Raw genomic sequence first — 17586 nt, 5'->3', positions numbered from 1 at the left:
TACTGACATCAACTAATATCTCTTTCCTCATGATTGTTGTAAATGTCAGACAATATGTATGTGCATGATAACATGAGCTGTGTATGCATGTTTTATGAGGCAGTTGAGAGTCATGTGAGCAATGTGTGTAGTGCAACAGATCTTTCAAACCACATCTGCCTTTGCTAAACTGTTGTGTGGAAGCTATACCGTGAGTCACTCTGCCGTTCAGATTTCCACACACACCACATGACAAATTGCCGTTGACTACATCCTGTACTGTCATGCCTGGAAGTGATGGGAATGGAGTGTCATGTAGGTTCTGTCAGCTCAGCCTGCAGAGACCAGGGCCTGTCAAGTGTACCTCCCAGTATGGGGCCTAGTCTATGCTGTGGTAGAGTCACTGTAGCTATGCAACTGTGGCCCTCTGCCCAACCCCTGAACCCCAGCAGATCCTGTTATGTGGCCAATATGAGCCTCTAGTGGCAGAACCTGCCCTGAATGCTTCATTCCTTTGACTAGGAATGGGTTAAAATGTAAATTATTAGTCTACTCCACATGTGCATTTAGCATCATTGTCAATGTGTGTTTGGACTCATGTAATGTCCCTTACTCGCACAGCTCCGCTGTCACCTTCACAAAGGTCATATTTGTCCTGTACAGGTGTATTGCATAACTGACAGTCCCACAGTGCAGATAGTGTGTTGATTCCTGGGAGGCCATGATATGTGACTCGGTAGCTTGGTCACATAGCAGAAACTGTACAATGTCTTCCTTTGTTGGATGCCATCTCTGTAGGATGGACACATATGTCCAAATGAATGTTCTGTGATACAGGTAGATAACACAGAGCACCACCCCCTGAAGTGGCATGAGTCTGCATTTGTTAGGCCACATGTCCACACATGGACAAAGAAAAATACGCTTTCAGGACCAACCATGCCAGCCCCTTGATTGTTATTTGTGTGTAATGTTGAAGTTTGTACTCTGGCAGTTGCCTATAGTGACTGCATACTGTGAATCATCCTCACAGCGTGTGAATGTGTTGGTCCAGTCATGCCTAAGGAGTTTTCCCTTCAGAAGCCACATAGGTGTGTAGGGTTTCATTGTGGCTCACATCACAGTACAGGTAGCTAGAGAATGGGCTAGCTGATGTCAGAAAGCTTGCTTAGTCATTGTAATCAATGAGCAGGGTATTGGGTTAGTCTGCCGATGGAAATATATATTTCTGCGGTCATGTCCCTGTACTTATTGGCTTGTGTGTTTCACATTTGTGTAATATTGACAAGTTGAAAAGTCCTTGCTTGATGTAACTGACATATATGTGACTCAACCATTTGTGATGAAACTTGTGATTATAATCTCTTGATTTGTCTTTTGCATCCATGCAGGTCAATGCCCATCAAATGAAGGAGCTATGGAGAGCCATCGCCAAGAAGTTGCAGACCCTGGGCATCCACAGCTGGCAGAGGGCCCACTTTAGGAAAAGGTGGGAGGACCTGAGATGCTGGGCCCAAAAAATCACAGAAGTCCAGCTGGGACCGTCCTCCCAATATGGCTGGAGTGCCCGTCGGACCATGACCCCCTAATGGGCAGCATTCTCGCTGTGGTCTACCCAGACCTTGATGGGTGTTTGAGGACAGCACAGCAGCCACAAGGGGGTGAGTACAGGACATATTCCTGCCTGTCACATTGCCAGGTGAATGTGCTAGGTTCTGACAGCTCCTCCAGACAATTGGGGATGAGCCATTTGTAACACAGTAGATGAGGGATTGTTTGTGTAGATATGTCATGTGTTGTATAATGATGTGCCTTGCGTATTGGCCTAGGACACAACTGTGAACAATCCACAAAAAACTTGCTCTCCAGGGACGACATATGACTGTGTACAGTGATCAACAAAGTATTGTTTGTTGTAGTGTGTGTACATTCTATGCAACAGACCACTACTCCTCAATGTTGCAGGCAATAGGTAAGGAAGTGATGGATCACTGTCCTCAGCCATGTGTCTGAGTAAATGAGTACATTGGCATCTACCACCCAGGGGCTAGTTGTCTTCAGCGTATGACGGGAGCTGGTGCCTCACTACAGTCTGTAATGTGAATGTGGCCATCACAAATGTGACAAAGCATACATTGTACTTTGGGTGCAGCTACAGATCAATACTTTCTCTTGGTAAGTGGGGAATGTCCATTGACATGATTTATGTGCTGTCACTGTTGCCACATTCCTTGTACCTACATGTCAGCATGTGTCCCTTTCTCATCAGCAAAACATTTGTAAGCTGCTGTTTCATGCATGCTCTAGCTGTGTTGATGGGGTGATTGATGTCTGTATTCCCTCACATACATGTGTGTGGCAACCTTTGTATGGAATAAGCCATTTACAATTGGGGTACATTTCATGTTGTGCCACATACAGGCGTGTGCCACCATTAGTTGTTGGCTAACACATGCTCTCATAAGTTATGGCATGTCATTTGGCATGTACAACTAAATTAGTAGTGAGGGTCATGACAGGTAGGCCTAGAGTTTTGACTCACAATGTGCATTTCTAAGCTATTGATGTGGTAGCATGTAGCAAAGTCCACTGCACATTTGAAATGGGTAAGGTTTGTAACCTGACTGTTGCCAGGCATCATGAAGTGATTTGCAGGTATCTGGGAAACACATTTGTTTGAGTACAAGCATGCATCCACAGACAGACATCTGGGTCGTAGTGACCATATTTGAGACAATACTGTAGCTTCCAATTGGGCAACATATTGAGGGCCTTCAGCAAGTACTTGCAAATCTCTGGGCCTCACCAACATCCAAGGGACTACTGGCATCTACTGATCACCTTAGAGGATGCCATTGTAAGGGTGCTAGAAATTAGTTGTGATTACCCTGGGGCTTGCTGATTCATTGTGTTGTGGATTTTGGGGACATCTCTCCCTGACATATTGCACATGATGTCTACAGTTCCATTTCCATGCAACATGTGTGGCCTATCTGAGAAACAGTAGTACTACCTCCATGACTCCATTGGGACAAATAGTACTTGGTGCATTGTTCAACTACTTTCAGTGTGACATGAATATTTCCATGTCACCTTCTCCAGGCTATAGTACTTTTGTCAGCAACATAGCAGGATTTTTGGAGCATAATTTATTATTGTTAGGTCATTATGTATGTGGCAAGTAGATGTGTGCATGACCTTGTGTGAGATCTGTGGGCCTACTGTTTTATCCCAACAGATAAATGAGGTATGGTCCATGGGACAAAGCTTTGAGGATGATGATGTTTCCTACTAGTTCAATGGTTACTGTGATTGCACTTCAGCCATGCATTGTAGTTATCTGAGATCATGCTTTCCTCTGGGCAACTGTTAACTGTTTAGATGGCATGCATGCACGTGATATGCCAAATGTATGGGCCACTTAGGTGGAGTTTGAAGCTGGGGCCTACTTGACATCATGATAACTAATCAGAGCTGTGGTTCAACTGTGATCATGAACATGTGATGACCCTATTTCTCATTGTGTTTGGAGCATCAACCCAGGAAAGCGAAGGAGACAGGGCACAGCCAAGTGGGATTGTATCTGGCCACAGAACTTCAGCTTAAGACATCATTGAAAAAGAAGGTCCCAGTTGCCCGTAGAGTGAGGGGAGTGCCGCAGTGGAGACTGGAACATCATCTTCATCATCAGAATCTTCCTCCAGTGGACCCTCCCTAGTGGTGGCAGACCCATCGGAGCATACCCTTGTACCATCTTTGTCACCCCCATTCTATCACCACCCTCCCTGTTGATCCCTACCCAGTTGGCCGTGTCTGCTCACCCCAGAGGGTGGGCATCTCCTTTGCCACAGGCACATCTGTCCCAGTCCCTGTTACCCCTGCTGCCCTCAGTGAGGAGGCTATTGACCTCTTGCGAAGTATCTTTCTGGGTCAGACAGCCATTGTGAATGCTATCCAAGGATTGGCAACCAACTGCAACAGACTAATTCATTCTTGGAAGGCATTCATGGTGCAACGTCTGGCCTACAATGTTCTTTTCAGGCTCTGGCCTCCACACTGATGGCAGCCAGTCACCCCTCGACCTTCCGTCCCCCTTCCACCTCCTCTTCCCAATCCAAATCCCCCATTCCCCTACCTACCCCAGGCACATAGACTGATCCACAGGCACCCATCTCAACACACAAGAGCAGCACACACAGACACAAGCACCACAAAACACACAAGCATGAAAGCAAACAACAAACACAACATTAGTCACCACTTCCCAGACACCCCCACCGGCCCACACACAACATCAAGCATACCCACAGACACCACCACAACAGTCAGTGACACACCCACCACACCCAGCCTACCTGCAGACACCAACCCAACAGACACCCACCACAACCACCATACGCACAGACACCAACCAAACAGACATCCACCACATCCAGCATACCCACAGACACCACCCCAACAGACACACACACCCACCACTCCATCCCCAAGCACCTCCACCTCAACAGACACCATCCAAAGACAAGCATACCTCCCACAGGCACACACCCATGACATCCACACTGAGACAGCAGATAACAACTCCCTTAACCTCCATATCCTTACCCTTCTGCTGACCTTACCCATGTATCTAAAGAAAGTTTTTTTGTTCGACCGTGATCTTTCCCCTATTCTTTACACCCCCAGTTCCAAACCCAAGAGGCCACTACCCACCTCCCAACCCTGCCTTCCCAGCTCTAAGTACTCCCCTGTCACACCTGCCACCACCCATACTCCTTCCCCCATGAAGGAGCCCAACGCTCCCAAGAAACAGTCCATTCCTCCCAAACCCAAAACCAAACCTACCCATCCAAAATCACCCCCCCCCCCCAAAGAAGATCCCTGAGATGCCTGTCTGCCCACTTGATGCCCCTTTCTGTGGAGGTTCCCTAGAAGGTAGGAGGCAAGAGATGGCACAGTGATGTGCCTGTGTGGAAGTAAACAGACTGGCCAATGGCCTTGGACTTTAAAAACTTTAAATAATGAAACCTCAACAGTTGTTTTTTTGGTGTATACATTTGTCCTGCAATTACTTTTCTACCTTTATGTTGTTCCTGGTAGTTGTCTGCCCACAGTTGTGTGTGTTTAAGCCTGCCTACTGATCCATTTGCTATTGTTTGCAGTATCTGACTTTGTGGGCAGTGCTGGTATCCCCCAAGACAAGGGTAAATGTTGACTCTATAGATATGTGGGTGTAAATGCAATGCTGGTGTCATGGCATTGTGTACTGTTTAATATGGTTAGTATTTCATCTTGTGTTGGTCAATGTGAGCATATATGGTGTTAGACTTGTCCCCCTTAAATGGATTATGGATACATCTAATGTGTGGCAGCTTGAGTTTTGTTTGTGCAGACATGGGGTGTATTAAATCGTGCTATTTTTGTTTGCATTTGACTGTGCCTGTGTCCGTTTAGCTGTGTGTACATTGCAGCTACTTCATGTAGTGGTATGTCTCTTGCAGTTGGAGTTATATTTGCTTTGTTGAATTGACGTGCACTCCGACATTGTGCAGATAGGCATGTCACTTGACTGCAGTATTCTTTGTTCCTGAGATACATGTAGGGCCAGTTCCTTTGCAAATGTTGTCTAAGGGGCATGTGCAAAGTGATATGTGTCCCAGTGCAGCCTCCTTCCCTGAGTGTTCCGGTTGTCCCATCCCTATTGTGAAGGTTTGTTTGCATAGTGAGCTTTGTATGTTTGTCTCTCTGTCTACTGTGCATGTGCATCCCATTGTCCTTCCATTGTGTGCAATGTGGGTGATGTGTGTATCCATTGCACGGCTGTTTAATGGGAGTGGTGTTTGTGTTCGATGCCACATCCATACATATGTGTGTTGAATGTGATGATAGTCCATGGCATGTGACAAATATGTGTGTGAGTTGTATTTGTAGATGTAATGTTGCTGTGTTGTTGGTGGTGTGTGAGACAATGTTGTGCATACTTCACTGTCCCTGAGATGAGTAGATGTGTGTTTTTGTGTAATGTTGCGGTACAGTGTGAGTGACCTGCCCAAAGGGGGCATATTGTGAGTGTGCATGTGTTCTCCTTTGTGTATGATTCTGATGCGGGATAGAATGACAAGTGTGCTTGGTGCCCGTAGCATGACCCCCATATGATATGGTTGACGGCTCGACGATTTATTGTTGAGCATATTGACACAGGTAGGTGTGTGCACTGAGTCAGCTGAGCCCATGGCGGGAAGGATTTTCTGCACCTACCATGATCACCAGCAGCGGCAGGACGCGTGTAATGGACTCTGAACGTGTCAGGCTACCTGCAGGTGAGTGTCTCCCTTTATACTCCCTGCTTCCACCTGTGGAGATGTGGTGGTTGGACCACCATAGTCACCTTGGCGGTGTGCAACCTCATAAAGTGTCCTGTGGCAACACAGGGTCTGCTGGCCTGTTTGTGCATCCTCATGGCGGTCTGTGCTGCCTGGCGATGCTGGCAGGATCGCAGCGGTCTTTGCTCCATAAGTTTGCATGACTCATAATATGGCGGACCAACTGCCAAACCAACTGCGGTCAGACTACCAACACTACCATGGCGGTCCACGGACTGCCAAACTCGTAATGTGGCCCTTTCTGACTAGACCATGTCCACTCACCTGAAAAGGTATAGGGAACAGGGATTTGGGAAGGAAAGATTAACAAAACACTGGTTCACAAAGGAGCGTCATTGTTGTTCTGAGAAAGTTGCCTCAGGGTTTGGTGCAGGAATTTCTAAAACCAAAAGCAAATCAAAAACAACAGAACTACAAATATCAGAGTCTTTCAACAACATAACAATAATTATTAGTACTTGAATGCTCAACTATTAAACATGCTTTTGTAACTCGCAACAAAATCATTATAAAATCAAACTTATGAATTTGTCTTTTGGTATTCGCTTTCATACAATAGACTCGCTCTAAAAATAATCACAATAAACGTCTCATTTTGCATAGATATCGAGCGATGCTTTCAGTAGTTCACAACACTTAACTTCATAGCTGCCTTTAAAAATACTTCTCAAGCTGTCTTTGGAAAATAGTTTTGTATCACAGTTTTCTCAGTATCAACAAATGTTTTTCGTAATGGGCCAAAAGATCACTAACCTCGAGAAGGTTGAAAACAGGGAAATGAGAGGGGGATTACTCACAAACCAATTTCTCCTGGAATGTTTTCGATTATTTGTGAGAGATGGAATACCGTTCGTAAATTCTCCAGCCGCTGCAAAAGTAATCTGCTCCAGAAAGGGAAGCTCCGATGAAGCCTCGCACTGAAATGATAACTCCAGAAAGAATCATGGAAACTCCTTCTGAATCGGGAACACCTACAAGCGAAGGAAGACTCGAACCCAAGCACAGGAAACACCTTGGCAGTTCTATTTATAGACTGGTGATGAGTCATTAAACACATGCTGGCGATGAGTCATCAATCACTTCTGATGATTCATATGAAGGAATTCTGGTGATGAGTCATCAGTCACCTTCACCTTGCAGGAAAGGTATATAAGACAATTAGGCACAACACAGTGCATAGTATATATTTTTAGGGGCAAAGCAGAAGTGGTTTGTTAGGGTCCTCTGACTACAAACAGATAGCAAAATCAAATAGATAAAAAAGGGACAATCATGGTAAAATAGCATGTTTTCTTACCAGTGATATGTATTTTGCAGCACCGTATCTAAATAATTCATGCATGGGTATATTAGAACCTTTCTATGATGTACATCCTTATTATAAGAATATCTGCTTGCCAATGAAGCATAAGTAGAAAGCTATTTTTCTGCATTAATTAAAAAAGAGTATCTTATGAAAATTATTTGATTTCAAGCACTGAAGGTTTTATCCTTCTGTAGTAAATTAATCTCCTACGTTTCTTTATCTGTAGTCTTGAGCAAGGCACCTCCTGATTAAGGGGTATTTATTAACTGTCCATCACGGGTGGCTGGGAATACAAAGCAGCTCTTGCAAATTTATGTCAGACCAGCCCCATAGGGTGCATAGTGAGTGAGCCTGACCATCACAATGGTGCTTAAAGGGTTCTCCCACCCAAGAAAATTTGTGAAAAATGGCAACAACAGTGCATTCTACAACACATTTTTCATGATATATTCAATAAATGTGTTTTTAAAGGATAGTGAATGATGGCCTTAAAGTGCACCAGGATACAGCAATCTTTATTGGGGCTCTTCAATGATTCCCTCTCCATCACCTGCCAACAGTGCCTCTCATCTTTCCATAGCCCCCTCTAACATGTATTTCAGTTGTTTTACAGAGCCTCTCATACCAACATAGGGTGTTAGCACACTTTACATCACACACACTTACAGAGACAATGAATCATACGTGTGTAAATCAATGTATAGAAAATGTTACATAAGAGAAAGGGGGCTACAAGGTGTAGGATTCATGTGTCATCAATACTGGTAGGCATTTTTAAGAGTGCTTGGTCTGGGGAAGCATAAACTCAGGATACAGAATGTAACACAGTGGTTAGGGTTGACTTTACTACTAACAATTTATTTCTACCCAAACAAACCTTTTTTAGCAAACACTGGGAAAAACATATAACTTTCTAACCTGCACTATGAAGTTTGAATTCAGCTCTTTGATGTCAGTTCCTAGTTCACTGTGCTACATTATGATTGTAACTTATGACCTGCACAGTAACAAAAAGATCTATGTGACTAGCAATATCCCACTGAGCTTTGCACTTAAGATACTGCACAGTGATCTGCATAGTACTAGTTCCCCTCTGCGCTACCTTAGAGGAGTCAAAACTGCCACTAGACAAAAATCATCTCTTTCCAGCCCATACATTAATAACCATTATCATCTTGGCACTTTTTTGGTTCCCTGAAAACTGATGGATATACAAGGTACTCGCATTGCTTTTAAAATTGCTGCACTGCTACAAAACTAGCAGCCAAATAACTAGAGCGGACCTCTAACCTTCCAGTCCGATTCCCAGAACGTCCGGCCTTGCTGTCCACAGTTTTACAATGCACTTTTTCTAAGTAACGGAAGATGAGGGAAACAGCTTTCTTTCTTGGATGCTAGTAGGTTGTGATACTGAAATAAAGAAGAACGACTAAAAAATCAAACATCAATAGTAAGAAATAATTTAGGTTTGTGATGTGATGGAGGTGTTCTTAGTCTCTATGGTTTGTGAATGATGGTTCTGTACATTTAACTCGTGTTTTTACACATGTTTATTGCGTGTGTGTCTTATCTATATTTACTATAGGAGAAATTTCCAATTTTTCACTTTTTGAATTACTTTGTTATCACCTAAGCTATGCATCTCATGCCATTGTAGGCCTGTTCTGGCACATGGTCAGAACAATACGCTAACACTGCAATGCCTATCGATTTACATGTACGTATAGACAATGGTCTGTGAAGTATAACTATTCACACACCAGAACGTTACAAAATAAATTGATAGCTTGCAAATGCGAAATCATTCATTAAACCCGAAATCGATCATATTACTGAATGTGACATTTAATTTAATTGAATTCGTGTAATTTATTCTAACACCATCAGGTTTTTAATTGGATTGCAAATACTTATATTAGCCTTTAGTTTACTGAAATTTAAATACTCCACGAATTTGTTCTGCAAGAGCTGAATTCCATAGGTAATTCCATATTCTAGGAAGATTAACTATTTTCTGCCTAGAGAATTGTAATCGTCCGTTTTGCTCCAGTGTAACCCACTAATGAAGCTTTTTCTGGTTGTCTGGTTGTGGAGACAATGCTGTATGCAGGGCCTGCTACTTCCAATGACACGTGAGGAATATCTTTGTAGTTGTGAAGAGATCACCAGGGGTCGAAACATAAAAGTGCAATATAACACTGCAGACATTTGCACCTCATTTTTCACCTCAAAAAAACACCCGTACTGCAGGAAGGGCTGCAATTTATTGTGTGATTCCTTCTTTAATTACCAGCATTTGGGCACACATTTTGTCCATGTATAATGTCGCCTTGCAAACGAGGGAAGGCGCATGCTATTTGGCCCACTCCGTATCGCTCATACAGCTGCTGGAACAAGCATACCATTGTGAAACACTAACTGTGGGCCACATAGAAAGTGATGCTCATCGACTGTAGAGCCCTAGGGCACCCTTCTGACAGTATGCACTGGAGTATCTATGACCCACTCCCAGACATTCATCTTAGGTTAAGTCATTTACTGAATCTACATCCTCTTGTGGTGACTGCATGTACTTTGATACTGCAAGTACATTTTTCTCTGATGTGCTGTTACTGTTCTATTGAAGGGCTTTACTCCTTTTTTAATAAGGCCCAAGACCCTTGTCTGCGCCTGGAGCACCAAATAAGAATCTGCCCCAGTAGAAACTGTGACAGTATGCCCACTATCATAACAGAGTACGGATGACTGTGAGATTTTACTTAATTAAAAACAAATATTTTGAAAAGATTAAGCTCTTCAAGATTTGGAAGTTTGATCCTAACTCCCTGTGCCAGAAAGCAAACTGTAGAAGGTTTATCTTACACCCTTTTACTGTGTACTTAAGGACAGGCTAGAGCAGTGGCTCTTAACCTTTTGACTTTCGAGGACCCCCATGTATTCATTACTGGAACCCAGGCACTCCCAATGAATTACCATTGGAACTTGGGGACCCCACTGAGTTATCAATGGAAGCCGAGAACCACAGCCTAAGCATTTTTAAAGATTTCAACTACAAAAGCATACACAAAAAATACAGAAACAAGCATTCATTAAACAATTACACAAATAATGAAACATTTTATTTTATTTAACAAAGAAAAATCTAAATTTTAAGTTACGTTTTCTAAATTCAATACAGGCCACTCAATGTCCACACTGTATTCTATTTGATGCACTTGCAATGCTCCCACAAATGAATCTGAAGCTACTAACTTAATTTTTAGCCTTCATTTCCAAATTCCATCATATTTGCAGAATGTTTTTAAAATTGTCAGTTGTACATCTTGCTTCTTTAATTACATACTGTTGGACTTTTCATCCTTGGTGTGGTCTCCCTTAACTTTTTGCCTCTGTTCCCCAGGTTGTTGATGTGTGCTGGACTCTGATTTTGCTGTTTTGGTTACTCTGGGCACTTTACCACTTCTAACCAGTGCTAAAGTGCAAGTGCTCCTTTACAAAATGTGTATGTAATTGGCTTATCCATGATTGGCATATTTGGTTTACTAGTAAGTCCCGAGTAAAGTGCACTAGAGGTGCTCATGGCCTGTAAATCAAATGCTACTAGTGGGCCTGCAGCACTGGTTGTGCCACCCACATAAGTAGCTCTGTAATCATGTATCAGACCTGCCATTGCAGTGTCTGTGTGTGCAGTTTTAATGGCAAATTCCACTTGGCAAGTGTACCCACTTGCCAGGCCTGAACCTTCCCTTTTCTTACATATCAGACACCTATAAGGTAGGCCCTAGGTAGCCCCAAGGGCAGGGTGCAGGGTATGGTTAAGGTAGGACATATAGTAATGTGTTTATATGTCCTGACAGTGAAATATTTCTAAATTTGTTTTTAACTGTTGCAAGGACTATCCCTCTCATAGGTTAACATGGGGGCTACCTTTCAATCTGGTTAAAGTGTAGATTCCCTTTGGGAGCGGATGGACATGTGGAGTTTGGGGTCTCTGAGCTCACAATTTAAAAATACATCTTTTCGTAAAGTTGATTTTAAGATTGTGTGTTTGAAAATGCCACTTTTAGAAAGTGAGCGTTTTCTTGCTTATACCATTCCTGTGACTCTGCCTGTTTCTGGATTCCCTGTCTGGGTCAGTTTGACAGGTGAGCTGGTTGCACCTTACACTAGACAGTGACACAAAGGGAGTTGGGGTGTAGCCTTCATATCCTGATGATCCATCTGTGCTAGGAGGGAGGGGAGGAGTGGTTACTCACACCTGCAAGGGATGTGCCTGCCCTCACACAATGCAGTCTCCAACCCCCTGGTGAGTGTCTGGGGCCTGGCCTGGGCAAGGCAGAATTTCACATTCAAGAGAGACTTTGCTTTGAAGTTGGCCTACTTCAAAGGAGAAATTAGGTATAAGGAGGGCACCCGAAACCAAAGACTTTAGAACACTTCTGGAAACCAAGAGGAACCTCTGCCTGGAGAAGAGCTGAAGAGCTGAGGAAGAAGAGCTGCCCTGCCTTTGACTGTGCTTTGTGGAGATATCCTGCAGTTGCTGCTTCTGCCAGAGTAAGAGGGCAAAGACTGGAGTTTGTGTGCCTTCCATCTTGAGAAGAAATCTCCAAGGGCTGGATTTAGAGCTTGCCTCCTATTGTTTGAAGTCTCAGGGACAGCAAAGACTTCTCCCTGCGAGCTCCTGGAGTCTCTGGAGAGACTCCTACTCTGCCCTGTGGTGCCCATCCAGTTGCTGGGACCCTGAAAGGAGAAGCTGGCAGCCTAAGAGGAGGAAATCCAAGCACAGAGGGCTGTGCGGGGAAAATATCGACGCAGCTCCGATCTGCAGCTGAAGAACCGATGCGCTGCCAGCTTCGCGGCTGAAAATCGACACTCACCTGCAATGAGACTGAAGAATCGATGCACGGAGCTGGAGAAACGATGCGGAGGCTGGTGAGATCGCAACCCGCGCTGCGTGGTTTACGGATCATCGTGCGGCTGGATTTCTGACGCAAGTACGGCTGGGCTTGTAAAAACAACGCAAGGCCTGCCCAGACCCGAGAGTGCTGACCGGATCGACGCATTGCTGTCCTGCGGAGAGAAGAAACTACGCACCCCGACCTGATTAAAGGAGAAACAATGCAAGGTCTCGCTCGTGAGTGAAATCGACGCATCGCAAGCCCTTTTTGACGCACACTCGCCCGTGCGGAGTTATTTTTGACGCACCCAAGGTACATTTTCACGTTAACTGTGTGAGTGTGTGTTTTAAACTACATAAAGACTCTTTTGACTTGTGTATTGTGGATTTTTGTTGTTTTAGTCTTGTTTTGTTTAGATAAATATTTCCTATTTTTCTAAACCTGTATTGTGTCATTTTGTAGTGTTTTCATTAAGTTACTGTGTGTGTTGGTACAAATACTTTACACCTAGCACTCTGAAGTTAAGCCTACTGCTCTGCCACGCTACCAAGGGGGTAAGCAGGGGTTAGCTAAGGATGATTCTCTTTTACCCTGACTAGAGTGAGGGTCCTTGCTTGAACAGGGGGTAACCTGACTGTCAACCTAAGAACCCATTTCAAACAGGAATCAACAAAGGGTTTGAGGTGCTAAAATCATCATCTTCCCAGCTTTCAGGAACAGGCAGACTTGAATCAGAAAACCAAATGTTTCAATACAATTTTGGCATTTTACTGGGACATACTCTATTTTTACTATTTTTTGTGCTTTTAGTTAGTGGCAGATATGGTTGTGAAACCAATGCTGGATCCAGACAGCTAAACATTTCTGAAAAAGTAGACAAAATTCTGAATTCAGCAGGGGGTCGTTTGTGTAGATCCTACAAGGTTTTCCTATAGAAAATAACCGCTGAAATAAAAAAATATTGCAATTGAGGTGAAGAAACCAGCCATTTTTCTCCACGTTTTACTCTGTAACTTTTTCCTGCAGTATCAGATTTTCAAAAGCAAATCTTTATGCTCGATGACTGCTGGACTGTTCTGGTTGTGGGGATGTATAGGGCTTGTAGGTTCATCAAGAACACTAGGTACCCAGAGCTAATAAAGGAGCTGCACCTTGCATTGGGATTTCATTGTGTACCAGGTATACAGCAAATCATTTGGTGAAATGTAAAGAGTGGAAAAATTAGGTATCAAGGAACCCTTTGTATTTCCAAAATGGGCACAAGATAAGGTGTTGTGAAGCAGTGGTTATTTGCACATTTATGAATTCTGGGGTCCCCATATTAGCATGTGAATTACTGGGCATTTCTCAAATAGACGTCTTTTTTACACACTGTCTTAAATTTGGAAGGAAAAAATGAAGAAAAAGACAAGGGGCAATGAGACTTGTTCTGCTATTCTGTGTTCCCCAATTCTCCCGATAAAAATGGATCCTCGCTTGTGTGGGTAGGCGTAATGCCTGCGACAAGAAACACAACATGGACACATCACATTTTTACATTGAAATCTGACGTGTTTTTTGGAAAGTGCCTAGCTGTGGATTTTGGCCTCTAGCTCAGCCAGCACCTAGGGAAACCTACCACACTTGTGCATTTTTCAAAACTAGACACCTAGGGGAATCCGGAATGGAGTGACTTATTAGGCTCTCACCAGGTTCTGTTATCCAAAATCCTTAGCAAACCTCAAAATTTGGCAAAAAAACACCTTTTCCTCTCATTTCGGTCATAGAAAGTTCTGGAATCTGAGAGGAGCCACAAATTTCCTTCCACCCAGCATTCCCCCCAAGTCTCCAATTAAAAATGGTACCTCACTTGTGTGGGTAGGCTTAGTGCCCTCGACAGGAAATGTCCCAAAACGCAACATGGACACATCACATTTTCCCAGAGAAAACAGACCTTTTTTTGCAAAGTGCCTAGCTGTGGATTTTTGCCTCTAGCTCATCAGGCTCCTAAAAAAAACCTAGCACACTTGGACATTTCTGAAAACTAGACACCTAGGGTAACTTGTGGTGCTCTCACCAGGTTCTGATACCCATAATCCTTATCAAACCTCAAAATCTGGCAAAATAAACACCCTTTCCTCACATTTCAGTGCTGCAAAGTTCTGGAATCTGAGGGGAGTCACAAACATCTACCCAGTGTTCCCCCAGATCTCCCAATAAAAATGGTACCTCACTTGTGTGGGTAGGCCTAGTGTCCACAACAGAAAATGCCCCAAAACACTATGTGGACACATCAAAATTATCAAATACAAAACTACCTATTTTTGCAGGGGGGCACCTTCGTTTTTGGTCCTGGGCTCAGCAGCCATCTAGGGAAACCTAACCTACCAAACCCAAACATTTCTGAAACCTAGCCACCCGAGTGAGTCCAAGGAGGTGTCACTTGCATTGATCTCCCAGTGTTTTCTTAGAATCCTTGGCAAACCTCAAATTAAGCACAAAAAAATCACAATTTCCCCACATTTCTGTGTGGGATCACCGCACCGACACAAATTTCCTACCACCCATGTTTCCCTCAGTCTTCCCAGTGGCTGTGACAGGGAAGAGTCAAAAATATGTTGAAAATGAGGGGGAACCAAAGCGGGTCTAAAAGGGAGTTTGAAAAAAAATGTTTTAGGCTGACAAGTGGGGCAGAATTTTTATTGGTATAAATGTGACAGTGCTGGGTGGTAGGAATTTCATGGATTCCTGCAGATTCCGGAAGGTTCCATAACAAAAATGTGGGAAAAATGTGTGATTTCAAGCAAAGTTGGAAGTTTGCAGGGCAAGGTGTGTAAGAAAATGGTGCGGGTGCAGTTAAAGCACACCACCCTGGACTCACCCAGAAGTTTATTTTTCAGATGTGTCTCGGTCTACATGGAAGCGTTCCAAAGTCTAAAAAGTGCAGCCCTCACCATTCCAAGTGGGACAATTTTGAGAGTTAGACAACCTCTCACGGCTCATATGTAAATCCAAAACCCAAAATAATCCCATGCCCTCTTGCTTGCCATGGGATAAGATTTTTTTTTGTGTGCAGGGGGAGAGCTGAAGGACTGTTTTCCCCTTCAGTTGAGGTGGGGGCATATCCATGCCCATACTGATTGGTAGCCTCCACCCCACTATTTATTTTCTTTTAATTCCCTGGCATCTAGCAGGCTTTCTGCCCCCCTGGGGAGTGGATTGGGTTAATTGTCTCATCTGCCCACCGGTGGGCAGAAAAACTATGTTTCCATTTATTTGGGGTGGTGGTATGGCCATACCCCACCTTCTTTAAAAAAAAAAAAAAATCTTCCCTGGTCTCTGGAGGGCTTTCTGCCCCCCACTCCCCTGGGGGAAGATGGGCCTTCCATAAATAAGCCGATCTGCCCCCAAGGGGGGCAGAAATGGCCAACATTAATGTGCCCCCATGGGGATCGACCCTTGCCCAAGGGGCTGCCCCCGCAAACAAAACACACACACACCAATCCCTGGTGCCTAAGTGGTTTCTGCCCCCCCCGGGGGCAGATGGGCCTAATAGAAATAGGCTGACCTGCCCTCAAGGGGGCAGAAATGGCCTAAAATACATTTGACCCCCTGGGGAGTGACCCTTGCCTAAGGGGTCGCTCCCCAGCTGTAAAAATCCCTGGTGCCTAGTGGTTTCTACCCCCCTTGGAGGCAGATCTGCCTAATAGAAATAGGCTGATCTGCCCCCAAGGGGGCAGAAATGGCCTCAAATAAATTTCCCCCCCAGGGGAATGACCCTTGCCTGAGGGGTCACTCCCCTTGTGTGAAATTGTCGTATAGGCAAAAAATCCCTTGTGTCTAGTGGTTTCTGCCCCCCTTGGTGGCAGATTGGCTTAATAAAAATAGGACGATCTGTCCACAAGGGGGGCGGTTATGGCCGAAAAAGAATTTGCCACATCAGGGGAGTGACCCTTGCCTAAGGAGTCACTCCCCACATGTAAACAATAATTTAAAGAATCATTTCCCTGGCGTCTAGAGGTTTCTTCTCCCCCTGGGGACAGGTCGGCCTAACTACAGTAGGCCTATCTGCCCCCAGGGGGTCAGAAAAGGCCTTAAAAAAATGCCCTCCAGGGGAGCAATCCTTGCTCAAGAGGTCGCTCCCCTTTATTGTTTGCATTCAATTAAACAAAGTCCCTGGTGTCTCGTTGGCGTTTCCAGGTCAACTGCGATTGGATACAAGGACCAGGTTGATCCTGGTGGTAAAGTCACCTTCCCACATCCACAGACCTTCAATGAAAGCAGGCAGTGGGTTGGTGCTGAGGGAAGTGGGTTGGTGTTGATTCTGATGGAACCTTGGTGATTCCAATGGTTTTCTCAGGAAAAACTCTGGCCAGAGAAGTTGAAGATCTTGCACCCTAGAGTCTCTAGCATTGATCAGGTCTCCTTCAACAGCAGCCTTGATCAATCTACAACTGGGAACCGAATGAGGCTTCGGCATCAACAGATTCCAACAGTGAGAGAAGAACATAGTGAGAGCTATGGCGAAGTCAGGCCCACTAGCGATGCAACCTCACCAGCTTGGCTGGCAAGTTTGTCTCTGTCCCTAGACATTTCTCCAAGTAAAAGGTTAGCAAAAAGTTCTTACATCCCCAGTCACAAAAGTTAGGGAGGGAGAATACACTCTGACACCAGCCCAGGGTTTGAGGACCTCAGGAACAGAACTTGGGGGTTATAACTCACTCCAACAGAAGTCACCAGCAGGGTTCCGAGTAAGTCCAGTGAAAACTGGTCAGAAAGGTTATTTGAGGAAGGGGGAGAGGGGTTGAGGCTTCTGTGTCCCTATACCAAGGTCGGACAGACAAACAAATAAACACAGGCACCAAAATAAAAGTTGCCACCATTAGTGAACCAAATAGCTAAAATAGTCACCCACGTTTGAAAATAGGGACAGTTTTGAACTTGTAAATATGTGCAGTGTAGGTGGTTTGCAAGGTAGAGGAGAGTGCATGCAATTGTGCTTGCTTCAGGCAATGATTGTGGCCATATCTGGGAACTCAAC

The 17586-nt window shown here is 44.3% G+C and overlaps 1 protein-coding gene across 3 annotated transcripts in view; it reads left to right on the top strand.

The window, feature by feature from the left end:
- Window positions 1-17586, top strand: part of TUB (TUB bipartite transcription factor) — a 1298762-nt gene that overhangs the window by 970687 nt on the left and 310489 nt on the right. The window lies entirely within an intron of this gene.

The sequence above is a fragment of the Pleurodeles waltl genome, chromosome 3_1 (assembly GCF_031143425.1).
Source record: "Pleurodeles waltl isolate 20211129_DDA chromosome 3_1, aPleWal1.hap1.20221129, whole genome shotgun sequence".
Classification (NCBI taxonomy): Eukaryota; Metazoa; Chordata; class Amphibia; order Caudata; family Salamandridae; genus Pleurodeles; species Pleurodeles waltl.
Note: the sequence above shows the minus strand (reverse complement) of the source record. Positions and strands in the feature narration are given on the sequence as shown.